Raw genomic sequence first — 19,815 nt, forward strand, 5'->3', positions numbered from 1 at the left:
TGCTGGACCTCACCCACAGGGTTTCAATTCGGCACGTCTGGGCAGGACCGAAGAATTTTTACTTCCAATGGGTCACCAAGTAATGCTGCTGCTGCTGCTCGAGTTGTCAGTCCTGCCCGAGTCCCTAATCCAAATAAACAAGAACACAAAGGAAGGAGGGCAGGGGGAAGCCATGGACCTAGACCTGGAGTGCTTCCAAAGCCCCCAAGATGATTCCAAGACACGGGCAGTGTGAGAGGGCCTGGCCAGGACACTGGCGCACACCAGTGGGGGTCTGTGAATGCTATGGGCAGACATGTGGCCACACAGCCACATCCTGGCTGGACCTCAGTTTCATCCTCTACAAATAATGGTCACAGAGATGTTAAGAATATTAAATAGGATAATCAACAAAAGAACTCAGGGTGGTGCTCCTCACACAGTTACGGTAATGTTATTATTACTTCTGTTGCTCACATTACAGGAAATAAGGTTGATCTGGTTTTCTAGCTATAAAATGGGGTCAGGTTAAAGACGATGAAGAAACTATTAATATTCAATCCAAAACTACTCAGCAAGGCCAAAAGCTCTGGTGGAGCTAAGAATATAAAGTAAATGGGATTAAATCTAAGAACCTATTACGATTCTTGCAAGCACTGCATAAATCAAGGGTCGTTTCTACAGAATTAATAGCTAATCCCTTTACTCTCTGAATAGGTGTTGTTATTCAGAATGTAAATATCATTGTAAAAGCAGGCGTTGGAATCAACTCTGAAAACATCATCACCTTCATCTAAAGAAACAATACAATGTGGTATGTTCAGACGCAGAAGATAATGTAAGACTCGAGCAAAAATTCCTGAAGACATCTACATGGTAAGTAACTCCTTGTCAAAAAAAAAAATCGAAAATGGAGACAAAGGCACAGTTCAGAGAGGTTTGTTCATTCAGGAAATATCTGAGCGCCTCCCACACGCCAGGCCTGGTGGCAGTGGGGGGAGGGCGGGCCTCTGCAGGGCAGAGTTTTCCATGCAGTGAAGCGAGTGGGCATGTTGATGAAGCAAGTTTTAGGAATCCTACATAGCACAGTTTTTCCTCAAAATCACTACAGGGACAGCCAAAATTGTGGTTTCTGCTAAGTTTTTCCTCTTGTGTACAGCTGCATATTTGGGGGGAGGGGGTGATGTATCACGGATTACCCACAGTGATACTTTAAGTTTCCAGTGTCTTGAGCCCACAGTAGTTACAAAGAAGTCATTGTCTTTGTCTTCAGAAAGCAACATGACCCTCCTTAGATGTCTGGGTCATATCAAAGTCAGAGTCTCCAGGGCAAGCTTTCTCGATTAAGTCATTTGACTACCTTCCACACAAAACTTTCTTAACATTGTGGGGAAATATTCGTAATGAGGAAAACGGTGTCTACTTCTAGAAAGAACTGGCTAAAGGCCTTGGAAGCAGCATTCTGGGGTGGTCCAAGCCTTGCTCCATCAGAAGTTACATCCTCACACCACACTGATAGGTCAAGACCACCTCCTGACCACAAAAGTCTTAGAGTCCTCTAAAGCTCAGAATACTGGATCTGATGAAACAATCAGCAAACATTTCCCAAGTGAATGCCCACCCTAGACACGGCTGACTGTCCCAGGCACGTGCCCACCAGGGCGGAACAATGCCAGTGTCAATTTCCTCACAGTAGTATCGCCTCAGTGTACCAGGGGGCACTCTGTAAGAGGTAAGATAAAGAACCATTTGCAAGTAGGAGAGGTAAGTAATGCAGCCCTCTGTACACTTGGGTACTTCCAAACAGCAGGCTACCTTATAGGAGTGTTTTCCTCTCTGCTTCTCCAATTTATTATGAATCCAAACAGCCCACAGTCATTATACAAAAGCAAGTATGGGGACAAGAAGTCAGGAGACCCAACTGCTATTGACCACATTTACAGGTCACGTGAGCCTGGACTTCGGCGTCCACGCCTGTGAAGCAAAGAGGACGCTCTGCTGGCAGGGCTATTTTAAAGATTAACAACAACAATGACAAAGGACGGAGAGACCGGCATGCATGGGGCACTAAGTGCCCTACAGATACCCATCAATTTAACCCTTCCAGGACCCTGTAAGGTGGAGACCTTCATGCCCATTGCACAGGCAAGGGAACTGGGGCATAGAGATGTTAAACTGTCAGAATCTTATGTGGCTATTAATTGAACCCATGCAGTCTGGCCGCAGGATCCATGCTCTTAACTACTTCTTTGTCCTGACTAACCTGACGCTTCTTTCAGGTCAAACAAGACTAAACCTGAAAATGTTTTGTAAACCGTGAAAATACTTCTTCTTCTTATTATTATTATTATTATGATTTTGCCTCCCAGCACCCATGAACCCTCCCAGCAACTGCCCTGATTGACTTCTAGAGGGACTCCTTCCCCACTGTCATCATCAGAGCTTCGTCTTCGGCTGGAGATGTGCTGCCTCCAGGCTGCAGGGGTGAAGTACGTGGCCAGGGCACGGCGGTCAGGACAGGCCTATGTCCCTGGCCCCAGAGACTTGTCCAATGCCAGGCACAAGGCCAGGAATGTTATCTGTACAGTATCTTGGATGATCACTCTAATGACGTTAGCCCGAAGCTTCTGGGAGTCTCAATTTGTAGCCCAAGGACAGGCAGCCAAGATGAAACTCCGTGACATCCTTGGGATCCCAAATCAAGTCCTTCCTGAAGTCAGATCCCTCTCTAGACTTTGAATTACCTAAGCCGATACATTAATTTCACTTAACATTGTTTGAAGCTGGGTTTTCTGTCACTTGAAGCCAAAAGAATCACCCTGATATAATAATCTTTCTAAACACGCTTTATTCTATCAAGCTGTGTTCGTTCGCCGTTTCTGTACTTCAGGACACCCTCTCTGAAGCACGACACTCCTGATGCCGGAGTTCTTGCCACAAAAACTCTATTTTACATACAACAGAAGGTCCAGTTTTCCTAATGCCACAAACCAAGTGATCTGACTTAGCAAATTTGTCTCAAAAAACTTTATTTTTAACCAAAGCTGTTAAGTCTGCTGTTTCCAGTTTTGTAGGGAAAACAACTGTGATGTTTACTTTCTCTCGGTCTTCTCAATTCTCATTGTTTGTTTAACCCTAAACCCAAACCACTACAAAAAATTATTAAAATGAAGAACAACAATGAACGTCTACAAACATTTTAAACACAAGCAGTATCATTTCTTCCTCACGAAAAGGAATGGAACCTTAACTTTCCAATTAATCTTGGCAAACCGTTATGCAGTTTTAACCACATCCACTGGACTATTCACTGCACCGATGACGTCACCTCTCCGGCGTTCCCTCGGACCGGTCCCCACCCCTGGATGGCCATCCAGACCTGGCCTCGAAAGGCAGCAAGTAGGATTTCATTTGACGTCAGATGGCTCCCAAAGCAATACGTGAATACTTCATGCATCGTCACATGTTCACATTATTACCCACCGCTAAATAACCTTAACTACAACATCCAAGCAAACTTCCAATCTCACTTTCTGAAAGAAAGTGAGATTTCTTTCAGGAAGAAAGCAATCTGGGCTGGAAGAAGGCGATGCAGCCAGTTTGGCTCACAACGGTTTACTGAGCTGGGCCAACCGCACTTTCTTTTTCTCTGTCCAAAGACAACCTGGGGACGGCGAAGGGGCAAGCACCTGAGTGTCCACCCATAAAACATATATGAGCATCTATGAAAAGGGTGGGTGAAAATGACATTTAAAACCAGCTCTGTGTTCATTATAATCCCTCTATAGGCTCCTTTCAGGAACAAACAGCCTTGGCCGTGTGGTTCAGTTGGTTGGAGCATCGTTCTGTACACCCAAGGTGGTGAGTTGGATTCCTGGTTAGGGCACGTACTGGAGGCAACCCACTTGTGTCTGCCTTCTGTGTCTTTTCTCTCTCTCTCTCTCTCTCTCTCCACCCCCTCCCTCCTCCTTCCCCCCTCTCAAAAAATCAGTGAACATGTCCTCTAGTAGGATCAAGTGAGGATTTTTTAAAAAAAGAAACAAATTTTCATGACCTCAAGTAAGCAAACAGATAAGCATACCAACAAAGAGTCATTTGTTGCGCTACATTCAAAACTTTATTACTTTGTGTGCTGTGCTTTCTGTTAAGGTTTAGGATTTATCATTAAAGCAGCCTAAGGCACGCTTTCCCTCTCAGGAGCACGCCCCAAGCCTGCCCCTTCCTCCTGTCCCTCCCCACCCTTCAGGGGGGCTACCTCTGCCCCCCTTCTCCTAAGCCCTTCTTTTGCTTCTGTGACTTGTTTCCTAGGCCTCCTGGCTCACTTCTACTGCCTCTGTAACTGTCTAAATAAAGTTTCTCTTATAATTTTAAGACATAAATAAATAAATAAAAATACAGCCTAAGATTGGGAGTCCGCTGACTTGCTTTGGTAAGTACCGCAAAGCACACAACCCTATCCAAACACGCTACCTCCCAGTCTGGTGTTACCACATGTAAACAATTAGGACTTTTAAACACAGTCATTTCTATGTATCCATAGCACATATACCTTATAACTGAGGTAACCAGTAGCTTATATAGATAAGTATTCATCATATTTCTAAAATTAATAAATACGGCCACATTTTTAGTTTAAAATTGAGGGTTTGGTAATTCTATTTCCATATTACACTTTCGATTCATAGAAAGCACAACCTCAAAATGGAACTTCGAGTTCACAGGGGCCTCATATAAATTCTTCAAGGGCAAGAATCGTATCTGTCTATCACTATTTCATGCCTTACCTACAATAGGCACTCTGTAAACATTTGTTGAATAAATAAAGGTATTAACACTAAAATGAGTGGGTTCAGACTATGTTATAACTACAGGAGTTACGATTACTGTGTCCTTGCTTTTACGAAGTAAGCAGGAGTTGGCAGGCTTTTTTGTGAAGGAACACATGGTAAATATTTTAGGTATTATGGGTCACGTGGTCACTCACTACTCAACCCTGGTCTCTCTCACAACTAAACAGCTCAGCTGTCAGAGCACAAAAGCAGACATAGATAATATATAAACAAGTGAGCATGATTGTGTCTGAATAAGACTTTATTTACAAAATCATCCATAATCCATAAAAACATTCAAACCCCAAGGAAACCACTTCCTTACAATGAATACTCTAGTCCCTCAAAGTCGGAAATTGGTGAACTTGCTAAATTCAGCCAGACATGTTTTGCTGAGTCAAAAATTGGGCAAAGCATATATTCTCATTTTCCACAGTGCCCAATACTCCTTACTGAACCAGCTAATTTCTGCCACATTACACTCCTGGCCCCTGCAAGCCTCTGAATTAACTTCCTGAATTACACACTACACTTGGTTTCCAGGGATGTGGTCCATACCCCTGTGAATGTATAACCACAACACAGGCTCCTTAAAAGCAAGCCCATGGGTTTTAATTTTCTGCCTTTCATCTAACACTTAATCTCAACACCTAATGAACTTTAACTATTCATTGGTTGCCTATTATGGGATGTATTCTGCATGGTCTCCACGAAGGGGCTGTACGAGAGTGATAAGGGTAGAAAAGAGGATGGGCCAGCAGGGACGTGGTCAGTCACAAGGAAAGCAGCTGGACTGAAAAACCGCACATCTCCCAACTGTGTCTCAGTCTTCTCTCTGCAGCCTGGATTCCTCCTTCATCTCAAAGCAGAAGCTGGGCAAAGGTAGGACCACCTGGGACCACCTGGGACCACCTCCACTGTAGCCATAATGAGCATAAAACCTTGTTTAATCTTCATTTCTGCCAGAGGGTGCTCTAGGTGGGTAAACGCAAAAAAATTACCTGCATCTAATAGAATGAACAAGCCGTTGTATTCCCATATGATGGAATGCTCAATAGCAAAAAAATAAATAATCTATAACTACATGCAACAATATGGTGGAATCTCTCTAGAACATTGTTAAATGAGAAAAACCAGACACAAAAAGTACAATCTGCATTACATATTACAGAGAGAGAGAGAGAGAGAAACAGAAAGTGCATTTATGGTACTAGAAGTCAAGAGAGTAGCTACGGTGGAGTGGGGCAGCATCTGGGAGGCAGCATGAGGCCACGGTGGAAATGTTGCGGTTCTTGATCTGGGAGCCAGTTACATGAATGAGTGCAGTTTGTAAAATTATGTTGATCTGTGCACTTACAATATGCACATATTTTTATGCATGTCCTATTTCAATAGAAAATGAAAAATACTTCATTACCCCATACCTTCATGGTCCAGGGCCAGAGAGCCAGTTGAGGACCCCACGCAGGGCCCCACGTGCCTTCCCTTCGACTGCCCTTCAAGCCTCCTGCCTCACATGGGGCCCCACTCAACTTCCCCTCCTTTTTTCAAAGTATAACCAGATAGAGGCCAAGGAGCAAAAGAGCAACCCAGACCACTCCGTGCTGCCTGCAAGAAGCTCTGTCACAGCTCCTTCCGAATGCCAGTGTCTTTGGAAGACACTTTACTGCTGTCACTGTCTCTTTGTTCCACATGACAAACAAGAACACAAGAAGCCTCTGCGGCCCTAAATGGCTCCCTTCAATGGACTTCTTTAAAATAATGCTCAAAATGGGCAAGTCTCATTTATAAACATCTGTGAAGAAATGCTTAGATACTCAGGGACCACTTGAGGAAGATACCATAAATAAAATGTAACTGAGATTAGAATGTAGAACAGCAGGCAGCCCCTCTGCAAGAACCAGAGAATTCTAATAACTGATTATGTAATAGGCCGTAATGTATAATAATATATAATTACAATCACAGCTGAACACATCTTTAAGACTTTATGTAAAGTTTCAATTCAGGTAGTCAAATTATGGGCTGAGAATCATTGTGAATCACTCTAATGTGGATTTTGATATAGTAACGTCAACTTGACATCACCACTCATATTCTTTACACGTTCTCCTAATAATTTCGGGTTAAAAAATCAAGTAAGACCTTTGATCACATCAGCTCCCAATGACTGGTCCACTTGTGAATGCCGACCAGGAAGACGCAGGAGCAGTAACCAGATCCAATGACCTAACAGCAAACATCGGCCACAGCGAGCAGGCGGGCAGGTTACAAGGACAGACAAAAGCGTGGTGTCCCCTCCAACATAGGCACCGTGTATCACGAAAATTCTAATCCTTGACACTCAGATGTTTCTCAGAGCAAATTCTTACTGCCCATCTGTCCATTAAATAAACCACCCTGAAACATTTTGTTAACTCTGATTTTATTTACACCAGTTAATAAGGAGCATAAACTCAAAATTACATCTTTTAATAGGAAATTATAACTATGTTTAATTAAATATTATGGGTCACATAGTTTATGAATGTTCTAAAATGCCTCTCAAAGAAGAATACCCTTTTTAGGAGCTGCAGCCCCAAGAATTTAGGATAAAATGTCACGATGTCTATAACTTGAATATTCTGGCAGAAAAATATACAAATCTGCACACACGCGCACACACACAGTGTGGCAAAATGCCAATTGTTAATGTAGGTGGTGGATACACAGGAACTCCTGCACATTCCTTTAACTCTTTAGTATTTCTGAAAATTTTTATAATAAAATGTTACACAGAAATGTTTACTTACCTTTCAAGTGGATGGCTGTCTTCTTTCTCCTAATCAAAAATGAATGGCGAAATATGCCCAAAGACACATTTGGGGATCGTTCATGCCGCCCTCTCCCTGAAAGAACCAGCAAAACAACACGTTATCACCAAAGATTTGTATTAAGTTAATGCTACTTCACTTGAAAAAATGTTCTCAACATAAGACAAGTCTCCAGATTAAAATACTACTGCAACTATTTCTTTTTTAAGGAAGAGAAAAAGAGAAAAGAATGATCCCATCATACTGAATGGGAGAATCACACCCCTGGGAACTTCCGGAACAAAGGAATTCCTAAGTTTCTTTAAATTCACATCAATTTCAGGCAGTGACTAACCCAAACTTCCACTCAAACAAAAACTGGAGCTTCAAGAACCTGAGCTTCACTCTGACTTTGGATCTGTGAGACCACACCTAGAAGGCATCCACGGACACACACAGAACCACGCCAGAACTGCGGATCCTCCCAGCGGAGGCAGCTAAGCATCAGAGATGATGTATGACAAGAGCATTTGAACAGAAAATGCCTGAGATAAAACTCCAGCTTAGGTCTCCTGACCCCAAGTTCAGGGCTTGTCTCACCATATAGGTTATTCCCACCCGTTCTCACGGCCCCACCCCCCAACAGGATACTCTCCTAAAAACCAACCTCAAAGCAAAATGGCCAAACAACACGTTCACCTGCCACTGGGAGATGGAGGGTGCTACAGTTTGTACGTGCATGTGTATATATGTATATACACATATATGCACACACATATGTACATACACACATATGTCCATTTTCTCCCCTTCTTCCTCAAGAAAGCACACTGTTGGCCAACGGAAGTAAAACCAGCATCACATGGCAACCTTGGAGATTTTTACCTTTGCCACAACAAAACGCAATAAATTGCTGTTGAGGACTTCCCATTTATTTTTGTAAAATGCAAAATACAATATAATATAATGGCATAGACACTGCTCCACAACAAAGATGGAAGCAGTTGTTTTTAAAAAAACAACCAAACAACTACAGCTGGAAAGAATATAGTGTCCCTATATAATGATCTAAAGTGTCCTTTCATCTGCTGGTCACAAAAGTTCTGCAAGCACAGAGGCTTAGAAGTATCAGGGTTCTAACCTGAACCTGGGAAGGTGCTGGCGAACAAAAGCCTGAGGAAAGGTAGCCAGGGACCCCGGCACTGGCTTTCAGTTCTGCCTCCTCCATCATTACCTTGAGTAAAAACCCAGAGAGCCTCTCCAAGCTGCTCCTCACCTGGGGGCTGGGACACCTGATTACAAGAACCACGCAACCCACAAAGGAGGTAGGATGTGACTCGCAAGCCAGGCACTCAGACCCCAGTGGCACTCACCAAGAAATCACGCCAGGAGCTACACAAAATCAGGGGGAAAACATGATGTACCTTTGTAAACATCGATTTTACTCCAAGTTTTAGTGAAGATAGGGGAATGAATCAGTAATTTAAAAGTTGTTAATATCAAAACACATATGCATTATGGAGTACAATACCATTGTTGCATGAATTTTTAAGCTAAAACTCTAATCCTTACTTGTCTAGTTCCACTTCCAGCTGTACCATTACATGTGGGAGGAGGGAGTGAGGGATGGATTCTCTTTTTTCATTAAACATGGTCTTCAAAGAATATGTGAAGTTGATAAGAATTTTAAATCACAGCAAGCCCAGAAAGCTAGCAGTGGTCCTTGGTCTGCAGAATTCTCTTCAAAATCAGGAATCGCAGACTTCTGTCAGATCTAGGTCAGGGAAACTGAAGGCGGGGCACACAGAGTCCCATCTCTCCACCACACGCCCTCCTGTGAGTGGGGCTGAAGCTCCTCCCCCCACCACCCTTCTCACCAGCTGCAGGACCCCAAGCACACTCCTGGTGGGCAGGCTCCTGCCACTCGGTTACCCGGTTTACATCAGTGACTTTTCTTCAACCCCTCCTGACCGGTGAAACATTCAGCAAATACTGTAATCTTCATTTATGTGGATGGCTGCATGATTACTAAAAAAAGGTTAGGTCACCAATTTGGTTTGTCTCTAAAAACTTTTTATTGTGCCCTGGCCAGTGTGGCTCAGTTGGTTGGAGCAGCAACCGGAAACCCAAAGGTTGCAGTTTGATGGTACTCAGAGTGCATACCTAGGTTGAGGGTTTGATTCCCTATCTGAGCACATACAGGAGGCAGCCAATCGATGTTTCTCTCATCCATGTTTCTCTCTCTCCCTTCCTCTCTCTCTAAGAACAATGAAAACAAAAGGCCTCAGGTAAGGATAAAAATGTAAAAATTTTATTGTAAAATATGTTACATTAAAAAGTGCATAACCATGGCAGCCTGTCTCCAAGGTGGCCTCAACGATCCTGCCTCCAATATTCGTGTTCCTCTCCCACAACGAACAGGGCTGGCGTGAATAACCAATTCGATGCTAGGGAAATGATAGAGTGTGACTCCAAAGGCTAGGGAAAGAGCAGCCTCCCCTTATTCTCTCAGGAGGAAAGCTGGCTCCCATTGCGTGAGGACACTCAGGTGCTCTAGAGACAAGTCCACACGCTGAGGAACTGAGACCTCTCAAAGAGCCAAGGAGTTAGCCCTCTTAAAAGCAACAGATTCTCCAGCCCAGTCAAGCCTTCAGGTCATGGCTGCTCCAGGTGCTATCTTGACTGCAATGCCACGCAAGACCCCAGGTTAGAGCCACCCAGCTGAGCTGCTCCTGACTTCCTGACCTACACAGAAGCTGTGAGGCCACAGATGTTTATCACCATTTTCAGCTGCTGGGTTTTGAGGCAATGTTATACAGTGATAACCACATGTCAGAGTAAAGAATGATAAAATAAAGCCCATGTACCTAATACCCAGTCAATGGTGCTGGGGTTCGGGTATGGTTTGTCTGTTTGTTTGCAAGACCTGCGTGCCCCTTCCTCTCTCACCTTCTACTCCCCCTCTCCGTAACCTGCCTCCCTACACAGATAAACACCAGCCTGAATTCTGAGTTAATTATTCCTTTGCTCCTCTTTATGGTTTAACCACATAGGTATTCTCAACACATTGCTGTATGTTGCCTGGTTGTAAGCCTCATATATACAAAACAAACTGTATGTATTCTTTTAAGACTTGCCTCTCAAGATTTTTAGATTCATCCCTGTTGACTCGTGGCTGGAGTAGGTTTCCCCCCACTATATATTTCTCACTGTAGGAACACATCCACAATTTACTGCTCAGTTCTACTGTTGAGGATCACCTGAGGAGTTTTCCGTTTTCCGCTGTACGAATAATGCTCCCATTTACAGCCCAGTGCTCCTCGCCCAGAGGACCCAGCTGGTTTCTCCAGGACACATTCCTAGCAGAGGGGAGCTGGACTTGGAATTGCAAAAGTTCAACTCTCCTAAGGAATGTCAAAGTATTTTTGAAAGTGGTTGTACACAACCAACTCTTAAGCCACCTTTCTTGGCTGTCTCCAAATAAAAGCCACGCCTGTTGTGCAAAAGCTTTCAACCAACAAAAGAGAAAGTTTTGCCTATTTGCAGCATCACTACTGCAAATAAACAGTACTCCAAAGTAGTGACCCAGACAGCTGCTGGGTATGAGTCACAGGGCATCGGTGCAGACTTCAGAATGATGATGCAGACCCGGCCAGCACCACACATGGCCCTCGGAGATAAGCCAGATTGGATTTCTAGACCGACATTAAATTCACAGTTTTCCTCCCGGTGGACTCACTCGCATGGTCCCATCTTATTACTGTATCTCCGAGGGGGCGAAATTTAACTCCCATGCAACCCAGCCTAATTCAAGAGTAACGCAGGATGGTCAAATCATTTCAATAAAATCACATTTTGGGTTTCATTTTTTTTTAACAGAGTTAGCTGGTTGTGGTTTTTTTTTACATATTCTCTGTAACATGAGATTTTTATTTATGATACCTAATTTTATGTGTAGTAATTCTACAAAAAAACACTTGTGTATTCTCTGTACACACATACAAAAAGTTCTTTCAGAGTAGTTAATTCAATTTCTTAAATGGCAACCATAATTTTTATGATAATTTATCCGTGTTTTGAGTATCAACATTTGTGTTGGCATTAAATACAAAAATGAGGAATTCTTTCAACTGGAGCAGAAAGGACAGGAGGAAATTACTGTAAATTTCAAGGAGGTTCATATCACGTCACTGAAAACAATAATTGCACTATACCACCAATATGAGGTCATTTCAACTCAACCTCTTGACAGTTCTTATTTGTCTCTTTACAATCGTTTATCTTCACAAGGTAGGGACTATTATTGCACCCTTTTTACAGATGGCAAAAACTGAAGCACAGAAAGTCATTAAGTTGTGAGTACGCATACAGCTGATACGTGGTAGAACAAGAACTTGAACGTGCGAGGTTTACCCCAGAATGTTCTGAAGCAGCTTTTTCAGCCCCAGAGACCAGCTAGAAGGCCCTACAATGGTGACAATTATTTAATGGCTACCAGTGACTAAGCATCCACAATGTGCCAAGCAGTTACTAAGTGTTCTGTTGCACTACTTCTAATCCTCCCCTCGCCTCTCCCAGGCCTGTGCTATTCCCATTTTATAGTTGAAGAAACTTGGGCTCTGGAAGTCTAAGTACTTGACCAAAATCATACGGGCAATAACATAAAATGGTGGGAATACCACCTGAACCTTGTCTCTGACTTCAGATTTCATGCTCTTTCTACAGTAGACCTCCTAGACAAAATAAAATGACCTAATCCCAGGCTTTGTGGTAGCAAAATTTGACCTTAGGTCCCAAAAAAGCTCCCTCAAGGAAACAGATGCCATATCAGGAGAAGGTGTGCTGGCCTCCTGGACGAGCAGTGGGTGGCAGCTGCCACACCTTTGTGACAAGCCAAGGTGGAGTGGGTGTCAATAAGACCGGCTGGCATAGTCAGAAAACCAGGGCTCGACACCAGCTCCTTACGGGGTTACACCAGGCAGGTCAAATGGCCTCTCCGTACATGATCTCATCTGTAAAATGCGGCTATCTTTTTTTTTAAATTTATTGAACTTATTGAGGTGACACTGGTTAATAAAACTATATAGGTTTCAAGAATACGATTCTATAATACTCGTACATTATCTATTATTATATGGTGTGTTCACCATCCCAAGTCAAGTCTCTTTCTATCGCCGTGTAAAATAGGCTTTCTTTCATTTCAAAGGGTTGTCGTGAGGATTTAAGAGACTAACATATAAAAGGGACCTGGCACACAATAGGCATCAGACACATGCTTAACGACTGCAGGAGTGAAAATGTGCTCTAGCTATCAAATAGGAAAAAGCAGCAAGCCAACTTTAACAATGATACCCCCGCTTCCACAAAGCCTCAAATACTCCATGACGGATGGTTGACAATCTGTGAAAGCCCATCTTTGGAACATGATTTTTTAAAACTAATATTATGATTTCTTCTTTCTGCCCTAACCGAAATAGTAAATTTTTGCCAAGTAGATCAACCCTTTATGATATTAGTAAAAGTTAAGACATCCTTTACATAAACATGGGAACTGGAACGCACTCAAAGTAAAATATTTGGCTCATTGAACTTTTCTGTTACTGACTTCAGAAAATCTTAAGTAGTCATTTCAAACAGCAATCTCTCTTTAAAGTACTTCCAGTTTCCTGGAAATCATCCCAAATTATCTAGCCAATAACACACAGACACATACACAAAGGCTTGATTAAATGACTAGCAAATGACAAAAATAATTTCAGCAACACTTCATACACCAATGCAATGAGAAATAAGGTTCCTCCAAAGTAGCCCTTTTGCATACTTAAGATTAGGTAAAGTACGAAGTGTGAACTTAGAAACAGACCACTCAGGCACCAGCAGTCTCCACAGTAACTGGTTCTCTTCCCATCTACAGGAAGGATAAGGTAGTAGTAGTCACTGCAGTGCTGTCGGTCTGCTTTGCAAAATTGGCCCAATCACATCCTTCTTGACTAAATGATGCAATCAATCAATAAGCTACACAGAGGAAACAGAGAAAGATATTCCTTAAAAGAAAAATGCTCAATCCTGTGTTGGTTCTAATAGCTGATCTGGAATGAAGTGGGAGGCCCACCAAAGGACACTTTCCGGAGGGAGGTAGCCAATGAGGGGCAGAAACAGCTTCAGGAAAGTACGGGATGTCTGAAGAGAAAAGGTGCAGCCATTGCTAATGGCTTCTCAGTATACATCACAGACCAGACCTTCTCCTTAGCACGTGTCCTATGTTCTTCTTCAAAACCCTCATTCAATAACCTTCAGGGAAAATAATATAGGTCCCTATTTAACAGCTGAGTAAAATGACTCAGAGATTAAATGACTTGCCTGAAGTCACAGAACCAGTAACTGGGTATAATTACTGGCTCATAGCACATGATAGGTACTCAATAAATATCTGTTCAACATGAGGTCTTTAGTTCTCCACAGAACTAGAAAACACTATTTACCTCCTGAGGATTTTGTAAAGACAAAATGAGATTATGTATACAAAGTTTCTAGTTCAATGCCTTGACCTCTGGAATGCACTGTGGTACATGGGCAATAACGTGGAATAACAAAGCTAGGTAGGATAACCACCTGGAACAGGGTTATTATAATGACAATGGGTATAGCAAACACCGTAATGGATAGGAGATACACAGATATACATAACAGGCAGAAGAGCGGCAACAAAGAATTGAAAAGATGATCAACATTATAATCATTAGGGAAATGCAAATTAAAACCACAAAGAGATACCATTTCACACAGAGTGTGTACATTTTAAAAACTGGGAATATAATTTATGGGAAAGATGCAAGGTAACTAGGACTCTCGCACATGGCTGGTGGGAAGGCAATGACGAATGGGCAAACAAACTTGGTACATCCATACAGTGGACTACTATTTAGTAATAAAAAGGGAAACATTACAGACACACACAACATGGATGAATCCCAAGTGCATTATGCAAAATGAAAGAAGCTCTCTCAAAAAGGTATAGTCTCAATAATCCTACTTACACAATATTCTGGGAAGAGTAAGCCCATAGTGACAGAGAAAAGATCAGTGTTTCCAGGAGTTTGAGGTGGGGGAGGATTTCACTACCAAGAGGCAGCACTGGGGAATTCGAAGGGTGACCATTCTGTATGCTGTTTATAGTGGTGACTATATGCACCAATGCATGGGGTAAAACTCACAGAACTATATGCTCAAAAACTTGAATTTTTTTACTGGTAAATTTTTTAAATCATCAAAGAATAAAATTTTAAATTCATGGAAAAAATTGGTAGGTCTTGGTGAAAGGAGGTTGACATCTGTACGAAGGAAGGACGTGACATGGGAGGGCCCAGCAGCTCTGAAGTTCCTTGCCGAGGAAACAATGATGGCACAGGAGACCACGAAGAGGCGGTGTGTGGGGCAACACAGAGGCTCTAGAGGTATGGCGGGTCAGGAACCCTGATTTCTGATTTCACCAAAGGATGAAAGCCTGGTGAAATGACACAGGCTACGAAATTCCCCCGTCCCGAGCCCTAGTTTAGCAAATTCTAAAGTGAGACAGTGAAGCAAATGATCTGGAAGGTTCTTCTCTACAACAAACATTCTAAAGTCAATTTGCTTTTAAGCTATTGAATCTAGAAAGACAGCAGGACAAATAAGTAGAAATACCCTGATATGGAAAAAATAGCCATGCGTCCTCACAAATGCCATCGGGAAACAAAATAAAGTGAAACTGTTAACGTGTGTGGATAGTACAGTGATGGTGACTGAAGTGGCCAGTAGCAGGAAAAAGACAAGAGAAGACCAGAATATCACCTTCTTGCATAACAGAAACAGAGAAAATATCAGTTTCATTGGGACAGGGGATGAAAAGTTAAAAAAACTCAAGCATCAAATGCTCAAAAGGTCAAGACAAATGAACAAGACTAGCATATGACGCAGAATCCCACTTGTGGGTATTTATCTGAAGAAACTCAAAACACGAATTTGAAAGACATATGCACCCCTATGTTCACTGCAGCGTTATCTACAACAGCCAAGATCTGGAAGCAGCCCAAGTGCCCATCAATAGATGAGTGAATAAAGAAGATGTGGTACCTATATACAATGAAATATTACTTGGTCATAAAAAAAGAATAAAATCTTGTCATCTGTGGTAACATGGATAGACCTAAAGGGTATTATGCTGGGTGAAATAAGTCAGAAAGAAAAAGACAAACACCATATGATTTCACTTATATGTGGAATCTCAAAAACAAAATAAACAAACAAAATGGAAACAAACTAATAGATACAAAGAACAAGCTGATAGTTGCCCGATGAAAGGGAAGTTAGGGGGATGGATGAAGAAAGGGAAGGGATTAAGAAGTACAGATTGGTAGTTACAGAATCATCCTGGGGATGTAAAGCACAGCACAGGGATATAGTCAATACTATTGTAATAGCTACAGACGGTGTCAGATGGGTACTGGATTGATTGGGGCCAATTTTTTTTAATTTTAAAACAAACAACAGAGTGTACAGATATTTCAGAGATCAAGAGAGTGAGTGACGGCCCACAAAAGTAACAGAAAGGCTACCATCAAACTTTGCATGCTGTCTGAATATACCTTGATTGTTTTGTCCTCATATTTTCAATCCCACTCTGCCTTCATCATTGCTATTAGAAGCCTAGAATTTAATAAAACATGTAGGTGTAGTTTTCCTGTAATAGCCTACATTGGAGGCTGCAATTTTCAAAATTTAGAATTTCCAGGAAATTAAGAATATGACTGTTAAGTGCCTATGAGCCACTTATGCAAAGACTCCAGAATTCTAGAATGGAAACAAACATTTTATTTTTAAAAGATTTAATAGAAGGTAAAGAATACAACTTAAGGATTAAGATTTTATTGTCACCTTATTAGTGTGTGAGGCAGAAAAATAGCCTGAAGTCAGTATTATTCCCAAGTCAGTATTATTCCCAATCAAAATGTGACAAATCCTTCACCTCTGTCCAGAGCATGCCCCCGAACACCACTTCATGAGCTTCAACTCTTTCAGCCAAAGGAACCCAGTGAGACACACCACTCTGAGCATTTAACCAGAACTGAAGGAAAATTAAGAAAATTAACAGTTCTAAAGTACACCTGTGTGGACTCTGACAAAGAAGATACCTACCAGGAATGACTCCTCACGGCTAACTGTGCTCAAATTTAAATGAAGATCCTCGTAGCCATTTCTAAACCTGGGCCTCTCATGCAAACCACACTTCAGGGAGAAACCTGCACTTTGTTCCTGCCATCTGAGCCAATACTTACAAAGGAATTCCCAGAATCCTATTTCAACCAATAGGATTAAGGTTTCCCATCCAATCAAAGCTGCACAGTTATATCCCCCCGCCCCCAGTACCTTCACTGACCAATGACAGTGACTGCATTCTGACAAATCTGGACAGTGCCTTTTGGACCAATCAAATTGCAAAAATCTAGAGTTCTCATTTGCATGAGGATGGACCAATCAGGGACCACAGATGGGGACTTCTGCCTATGTAAGTCAGCTCTTCTCTGGTTCGAGTGTGCACTTTCCTTTTCCACCAAAGACTGAAGACTGCATTTTTCTGAGCCTGGAGTCAGAGCTAAAACATCTTGCCAGGCCAGAGAAGAGCACGTGGAGCAGAGTGGAGCAGAGCAGAGCAAAGCCAAGCAGCACTTAACTGCACTGAACTGTCCAGCTAGGGAGGGCCTCACCCCAGGCTACCTCACAGCCTTGCTGTTGTACAGCCAGGCGGTATCTCGAGCTGTTTGCACTAAGTAAGTTTCCTTCAACACACCCCAACCTGGGGATTCCTGTTGGCACTGAATTGGCACCTACGACCATCGGTGCCAATTTGACACCTGCAATCAATGTTAATAGAAAATTTTTCCAACACCACTTCTTCTGCCAGTTTCCTTTTTTGATGATTAAATGTAAAAACATCAATAGGATATAACCTGGTTATAAAAGAGGAGAAAGAGCAGACAACTTCAGTTCAACCCTTGGTCACTTCACCATTAACAATTCACTCACTTTGGGCAATTTTTTCCACTCCTTATCTCCAATTCTGCATCTATAAAACGGAAAGAATCATAAGCTCCAATCTAGCACACAGGCTCCCAGTGCCCTGTGCCAGATGAAACCATGTCTGTGGAGGCACTTAAGGAGAATACAGATAAAAAAACACAAGATGTCATGATTGCTATTCTGTATGGGGTGAGTGGGGGGAGAGTATATTTCAATATGTACAACCACATCCAACTGCCTCTTTCAAGTCAGCCATGTGCTTCTCTTCAACCACAGCTGGGCTGTTGAGCAGATGCTGGAATGGATACAGACAGAAAGGTGGTAAAAGAGAAATGTGCCTGTCCTTCTGATTTCAGGAAGATAAAAAAAGTACTTTCTCATCTATTTATTTTATGCTAATCTTTTCTGAGAGCATCCTACATGTTAGACACCATGCTAGGCACTAAAAAGAATCAGATTTTTTTAAAAAATAGAAGAAGCCTCTTAAGCATGTTCAGTCTGGAAACAGCTAAGTACCCAGTCACAGCCCTGCGTGCTTGGAATTAGCCAGGCAGGTACAGGGAAAACACCTGCCAGACTGCTAGGTGGGTTAGGACAGCGACACTTCCCACAGAGGAGGTGATGCTCTAGTCGAGTCTTAAAAGATGAGAACAAATTAGATGAATGAAGGAGGGACTAAGCATTCTAAGCAAGCAAAAGTCATGGAAGCAAAAGCCAACATGGGAGGCAAAGGGTGGGTGAGAGGGATGACAAGGAACAAATGATGGAGATTCATGTATTCAGCTGGGGCACTCTGGCTTTCTGTTAGGGGCAACGGAAACCACAGACTTTTTAAGCAGGACTCACATGGCCATCTTTGCAGTTCAGGAAGAGGACTGTGTCAACAGCTAGGAGAATGGAATGAAGACAGGCCAGAATCGGATAGCTATATAGAAATCCAGGTAGGATGTAATGAGAGCTTGAGAGTAGGGATAAATGCAAGAGATAATAAAGAAAATGACTTGACTTTGATGACTGGAAGGATACAGGGGTAGAGGACAGGAGCTGTGGATGAGTCCCTGGTTCTCTGTCACGATGACTGAGAAGAGGATGGTCTTTTACAAGATGCTACAAAAAGTGCAGATTGGGCAAGCAAGGTGAATCCACGTAGCACTGTGTCAATTTGTACATGACTTCATGTATAGCAGGTTACGCTGTATGTTTGTGACCACCTAAAATACCACATTCCTCATCATTTACGTGGCTATTGTGAATTCCCACAGGCAAGAAGACCTCTTAGAATGAAATCTCAAAGCAAGAACTCACTTCCATGCTCTTAACTTCTCAGTAGCCAAAGTGAGAACAGCCTTCACATGAAGAGGGTAAGTGGCTTACCCCAGGCCAACACACCCAGACAAAAAGAGAACTAAACTCTAATCCAGGATGCTATGTGTCCAGAAGATTAGCTTTTCATCTAGTATGCTATACTGATCCATTAAGGGCCTAGTGCTATTTGTAATACGTACTGGGTTGGCCAAAAAGTTCCTTTAGTTTTTTCTATAAAATTAAAGATCATTTTCCATTTTCACCAATAACTTTACTGATTTGGTTATTTTGAATATATCAGCTATCTCTCGTGTAGTAAAACATGTATTATTCTGAATTATTGTCTTGATTTGATCACTATCAACTTCGATGGGTCTACCCCACCATGGAGCATCATCCAGCGAGAAACCTCCAGCATGAAACTTTGCAAACCACTTTCACATATTCGGTCAGTCACAGCACCTTCTCCGCACACTGCACAAATCTTTTTGTGTGTTTTAACATTTCTTGAAGCAATAAAGCATAACACACTGAAAATGTTGCATATTTTCTTCCATCTTCAGTATTAAAATGACTACACAAAAATTCACCATTTTCTTTTTCACTTTTTTAAATTATATTTTATTGATTATGCTATTACTGTTATCCCAATTTTTCCCACATTGTCTCCCTCCACCCAGCGCACCCCACTCCCTCAAATGCTCTTCATATCATTGATTCTGTCTCTGTTCTTGTTTGCTTAGTTTACTTTTTAGATTCACTTGGTGATAGATATGTATATCTTGCCATTTTAATGTTCATAATTTTGATCTTATTTTTCTTAAGTAAGTCCCTTTAACATTTTGTGTAATAAT

At 42.1% G+C, this 19,815-nt stretch overlaps 1 protein-coding gene across 1 annotated transcript in view; it reads right to left on the reverse strand.

The window, feature by feature from the left end:
* The window catches only part of SGMS1 (sphingomyelin synthase 1), a 284,385-nt gene that overhangs the window by 239,480 nt on the left and 25,090 nt on the right, over positions 1-19,815 (reverse strand). Inside the window, exon 2 of the mRNA XM_037066934.1 lies at positions 7,601-7,696. The gene's annotated coding sequence lies outside the window, so the exon portion shown is untranslated. The remainder of the gene's footprint in view (positions 1-7,600; positions 7,697-19,815) is intronic.

The sequence above is a fragment of the Sturnira hondurensis genome, unplaced genomic scaffold (genome assembly GCF_014824575.4).
Source record: "Sturnira hondurensis isolate 20B ecotype Veracruz unplaced genomic scaffold, ASM1482457v3 Scaffold0016684, whole genome shotgun sequence".
Taxonomy (NCBI): Eukaryota; Metazoa; Chordata; class Mammalia; order Chiroptera; family Phyllostomidae; genus Sturnira; species Sturnira hondurensis.